Raw genomic sequence first — 6,000 nt, 5'->3', positions numbered from 1 at the left:
AGAATTATTGGAGGAATGCAGGATAGTTTCAGGGTAGGAGAAGGTAGAATCTGACAATGGAGAAGGAAGAACCAAACTAGGTGGAGATGTAGCACTAATGGTGTTGGAGTCAAAGTTTTGAAAAGGAAGGCTGGATTCATAGAAACTGACATCTTTGAAGATGAAGCAGGACTAATTCTCTAAATCATAGAGTTTGTAACCCTTGACACTAGCTGGATAGCCAAGGATGCGCTTCTTGGCCCCAGGACTTAGTTTGGTTCTGTTGTGTTTGAGAGTGGATGCAAAGCAAAGGCATCCAAATACCTTTAGATGAGTGTATGATGGAATGGTTGAGAAAAAGGACTTCATAAGAGGATTTATTGGTCAAAGTAGTGGTTGGAATTCTATTAATGAGATGAGTGGCTGTCATGACAGCATCCCCCTATAATTGAAGAGGAAGAAAAGCATGGAAGATGAGGGCTCTAGCAACATAGAGAAGATGCTGATGCTTTCTTTCAACCACCCCATTCTGTTGCGGGGTATAAACACAGGTTTTTTGGAGCAAGATTCCATTACAATTGTAGAAGTTAGGAATATAAAATTCCAACCCAATGTCAAATCTTATTTGCTTTATCTTGATATTGAATTGGGTGTGAACCATGTGAACAAAGTTATGCAAAAGGGATCTAGTTTCTGATTTTAGTTTCATTAGATAGACCCAAGTGCACATGAATGATCATCAACTATAGTAAAAAAATAATGGGGACCTTGAAGTGAAGTTTGTGAGTAAGGGCCCCAAATTTCACAATGCACCATATCAAAAGGAGCTAAAGTGTAAAAAGTACCTAAATCAAAAGATTTTCTTTTATGTTTAGCCAAATGACATAAGTCTATTGAGAAGTCTTTGTCACTTTTTACATTAGGAACATAAGATTGAATTATATTCATTCTCTATTGAGAAGTGTGTTCTAATTTGAAGTGCCAAAGATCAAATCCTTACTAACTATTTGCTTGGAAAACATGACTAGAAGCTGGCTGTGTTGACTTGTTGACAGTGTGACTAGGTGAAAGTAAACCATTGACTGTATTGCAGCAGGGGAGCTAGAAATGAGGTTGGAAAAGCCATTGTATACCCTAGCAAGTCCAATTGTCATCCATGAAAAGAGGGCCTGTATGAAGCAAAGTTTGCTTAGAAAAATAAGGCAAAGAGAGGTGCTATGAGTGAGCTTGCTAACAGATATCAAATTGAAGGTGAAAGAGGGTACACAAAGGACATCAGTGAGTGTCAAGGAGTATGATAACTTCACAGTACCAATGTGAGTTACTTTGGCTTGAGTTTTGTTAGGTAATTGAACAAAAGATCGAGTTTCATGAGTGAAGAGGTGAGAACTGAGGTAGAATAGACCATAAAGATATTCATGGTGATTGGCAAAAAAAATAAAAAAATGGATGAATCTGGTAAGGCACAAGTAATAGGTAGGCATGAGTTTGTACTTGCCATGTTGGAGGAGTGAGGAGCATTGGTTGTGGTATTTGTAGGTTTGACTTGGTTAGGTGATGAGGAGTTACCAACATTGAGCCGAGATGTCTGAGCATTGACAAGTGCAAGGAGTTGTTGAATCTGAGCTTTAGTGATGGGCAAGTGTGACCCTTCCATTGATGCATTTTCATGGTTTTGTGATGCAACTTGGTTTGCTGAATGTCCAATTGAATGCATACCAGATGAAAACCCCCCTTTAGATCTAGTAAACTTGAAGTTGGGAGGGAAGCCAATCAAGCGGTAGCACTTGTCTTTAGTGTGTCCATTTTTACCATAGTGGTAATAGGTTACCTCACCTTTCTCCCTCTTCTTGGCCTGAGATTGGAATGTTGCTAAAGGTGAGGCTTCATGATTAGGCAGCAGGAGAGCACGAGTCTCCCTCTGCCTCTCTTCCTACAAAACCAGTGAGAAGACTCTATCCAAGGATGGCATAGGAGTCATTAAAATGATATGTCCCCTGATGCTATCAAAGCTATCATTTAGTCCCATTAAAAATTTTAAAACATGGTCTGTTTATTGAGTTTCAATAAAGGACTTTACAATATTACATGTACACAACCCACAAGAACAGTGAGGTATAGGTCTATAGTTGTGCAGTTCTTCCCATATGACATTGAGTTAAGTAATTATTTATGAATTGAGAGCCCTGTGTGATGTAAGCAAGCTGTTGTTGAAGTTGATAGATCCTCACATTGTTTGGTTGTGTGAAACGTGCCTTGAGTTTGTCCCACATTGTTTTGGCAGTGCTAATGTACATCACATTAGATGCAATCTCCTTAGAAATGGAATTTAGAATCCATGAGAGGATGAGGTTATTACACCTCAACTAGGGTATGTAAAGAGGGTTAGTTAAGCTTGGTGTTTCGATGGTTCCATCAAGGAACCCAAGTTGTTCTTAACGGAGATGGCTAGTGTGAAGGAACGATGCCATGAAAGGTAGTTGGATCCTATCAAGTGTGGAGTGACCACCACAGTGTTGGCATTATCACTGTGGTGTAAGAAGAAGGGATTGTTGGGGTCTTCAGAGGGAGAGGAGTTATGAGAGGTGTTAACATAAGATTCTTCATCTGCCATTGTGATGTTAAGATAGTAAGGTGCAACGACAAGAAGCAAAGATCAACGGGAACAAAAAAAAGAAAAAGAAAAAAAGAACAGTAGAAATCACAAGTAACTTGTCTTTGGTACCATGTTGAAGAAATGAAAAGATGATTTGATGATTTCACGATTGAGAAGAAGGCATGAAAACTGAGATCAATGGTTAAGGAAAAAAATTGATTTCACTTCTATTCAAATAAGCAGAATACATAGCTTTTTATATAGGACATGTACATAAAGCATAAATAGCAAAAATAGACAAACAACAAAGAGACCAACTCTGCCAACTATACAGAATTACAAAACTTTTTGTCTACTACTCCCTTAGCTAATCCCATCACGGAAGTTGCTGTGTCATGCACCCACCATAGCCTTCTGTTCTTTCTGCCTTGATCACAGCATCTGCACTCCCACAAGGTGCACTATCTAATGCACCACTCAACCCTTGGACAGTCTCTTCAATCACAGCTACTGCATCCCCACAAGTTGTACCATCTGATGCACCACTCCACCCTTGCACAATCTCTATAGGCTGTAGCTTCTTTAATGAAGTTTGTGAGTTTCTTCAAACTAGGGTTCATGTACTAGCTATCGATGACTGAATACAAAAACAAGTACGAGATGACTTAAGGAAAATGCTAATATTTTTGTTGGGACTCCTATTGATTTTTTTTAATTTTTTTTCTTTGTGATTAAGGAAGTATTTTTTTAATAATGTTGTAAATTTTAAAAAAATTATATTTAAAACTTTTTTAAAAAGATGCATGAAAAAATACACACATAAATTGCACTAACAAGAACTCCAGGTATGGTTGTAGAGCCATCCAAGATTTTTCTAAAATTATGAGCGACTGCGCTTTTGAAAAGAATAACAATCATGTCCAGCTAGCGATCTCCCTCGATCACAAGTAATTACTTCATCTCTTAACCTTCATCATATAAACTAAGAAAAATCATGCTCTTTTTCAACAAATAATTAAGCTAGCTTTTGTATTGCATCAAATGATATTAGCATTAGATTTCACTACCAAGTTATTTAATTGTAAAATAAGGGCTATAATAATTAATTGATGTACTCAGAAAATCCATGTAGAAGATTATTCTATACAAAATTTGCCTTCTCTATGCTCTTTTTTTTTTTTTTTTTAATTTTAATAAAGGAGGATTGAGCCTCGAAATTTATTGAGAAGCCTCACTCAAGTGGAGAAAAACTCGTGATACATAGCAAAAAATGAGCCAAAGATAAAAAAAAAAAAAAAAAAAAAAAAAAGAAGACAATGCCGCAGCTTTCACGAAAACAATAAGACCTAAATCAGCACCACAGCTTGCACGAGCTCCTCCTTTCAACCAGCTTATCTTCTAATGGATGGAAGACCCAATTGCAATTGATCCCCTTTTCAACTCGTTGTGCCAAATAGCTAGTTGCTTGATTACCTTCTCTGAACTGATGAACCACACTACAAAAAAAAACAAAATTGGCGGCGTTTATATGTTTCCGTCGGGAAATTATTGAGATTCCCGGCATTTAAATTTTTATGCCGGTAATAATATATAGCTTTGTCGGCGTTTATAATATACCGCCGATAATAATATATAGCATCAGCGGCATTTCACAAAACGCTAACAATTAATAGAGTTTACACTGGTAAGGTGTTGAATTTTTCGGTGTTTATATCGTTTGAAGAAATGTCGGCCATTGATTAATTTTACGCCGGTACATAAGTACTTTTCTAGCGTTTATAGTGTTACACGCCGGTAATAATTATATAGCATTGGCGGCGTTTACAAAATGCCAAAAATTGATCAATGAAACACCGGTAATTGATAAATGCACCGATGTATATATTGTTACACTGATAAGAATATATAACGTCAGTAGTGAAAACTATTATAAATATATAGAAGAGTATGATTGTTAATCCGGGTTCTGGACCAGGTATCCAGGTATGACCAACCTGGAAACCGGATTTCAAACTTGGACCAGGTCTGGCCTAGATTAGCCGGGTTATGACCCGGGTTGGAACCCAGATGAATCCAGATTCTTTAAAACCCGGAATCTGGGTTCCGCACTGAACCCAGGTTTTCTCTTTTTTCTTCATTTTTTTGTTTTAATAAATAGAAAAGCCTATATATTATTAAATTTTTGCAAAAAAATAAAAATTAATCTTGAAAAGCTTAATTTAAAAAAAAAATTACAAGCATATATTTCAAAAAATCATATTAAAAAACATAATGCATTGAACATGGTCCATAATAATAAAAATATATCAAAATAGAAAACTTTATGTGAAAAATAACTAAAGTTAGAAACTAATTACCATTTTAACTAAATGCATGCAAAAGAAAATATATACAATATTCATCATGTAAAAATGTATGCAACACACAATATAATTCACTACATTATTTTGTATTTATACATTGCAATATTATAAAATAAAATATTACAATATATGAATCATTTTGATTTTGGAGACATTATTTTGGTCATAGTCCTCTCGGGGCAGTAGATCGACTTTGGTTTCATCATGTGGAGAGCTAGAATCTTCAAGTTTTGGGCCCTTTTCATTTGGATTTGCTGCACCCATGGAATTCTCAAATCTCCAATCTACAAAGAATTCAAAATATCTCTGCTAAAAATATATATACATGTACATAATTGATAAAGTGACCAATAAGCAAACTGCAGTGCAGAAATTGACCTTAAATGAGATGGGAAGATGCAATCGGTTCACCTAACAACCAAACTTTGTATCATCTGTGGACTGCAAAAAATACCTTGTTCTTTTTGTTACTCGCAGCTGTTGGATGATTCAAAAAATACCTCAGGCTCTTGACTTGTGGAAAGCAAGTTTCATTCCATAAGCTACAGGGCTTTTTGATTGCCTAGGATCAAGAAGCATCTTTTGTTTTTTGTTTTTTTCCCTTTCTCTGATTTCTTAACAATAATTAAGAAAATTTTTGGGCAAAAGATAAATATACTTCTCTTAGCAGATATGAGTTCAAAGATGAACTGAACCTTGCCTTAGTTCTTGGAGGACAATTGTTGCTTAGGAAGCAGTTTGTTGAGAATTCAAAAAAGTTGCAGGTATTCCGAACTTGAGGTTCAGGGTGATAATTTGATCCTGGATGAGGGAAAGTAGGGGAGATACAACTACCATAACACCTGATTGCAGAGTTGCTGGAAGCTATACAAAACATGGAGTCATACAATGTAAAGAGTAAGTCAACAGAATCGCACATTTAACTACTCAAATAATGGTCAGGCATTCATATTGCTTGATGTCTAAAGTTGATAGCCATGTGATAATATGTTAAATTGAGTAGTAGCAAGGTTTATTTGGCCCATGTAACTCTAAATAAAAAAACAACTCAACTTGGAAAAA

The sequence above is a fragment of the Carya illinoinensis genome, chromosome 14 (assembly GCF_018687715.1).
Source record: "Carya illinoinensis cultivar Pawnee chromosome 14, C.illinoinensisPawnee_v1, whole genome shotgun sequence".
Lineage (NCBI taxonomy): Eukaryota > Viridiplantae > Streptophyta > Magnoliopsida > Fagales > Juglandaceae > Carya > Carya illinoinensis.
Note: the sequence above shows the minus strand (reverse complement) of the source record.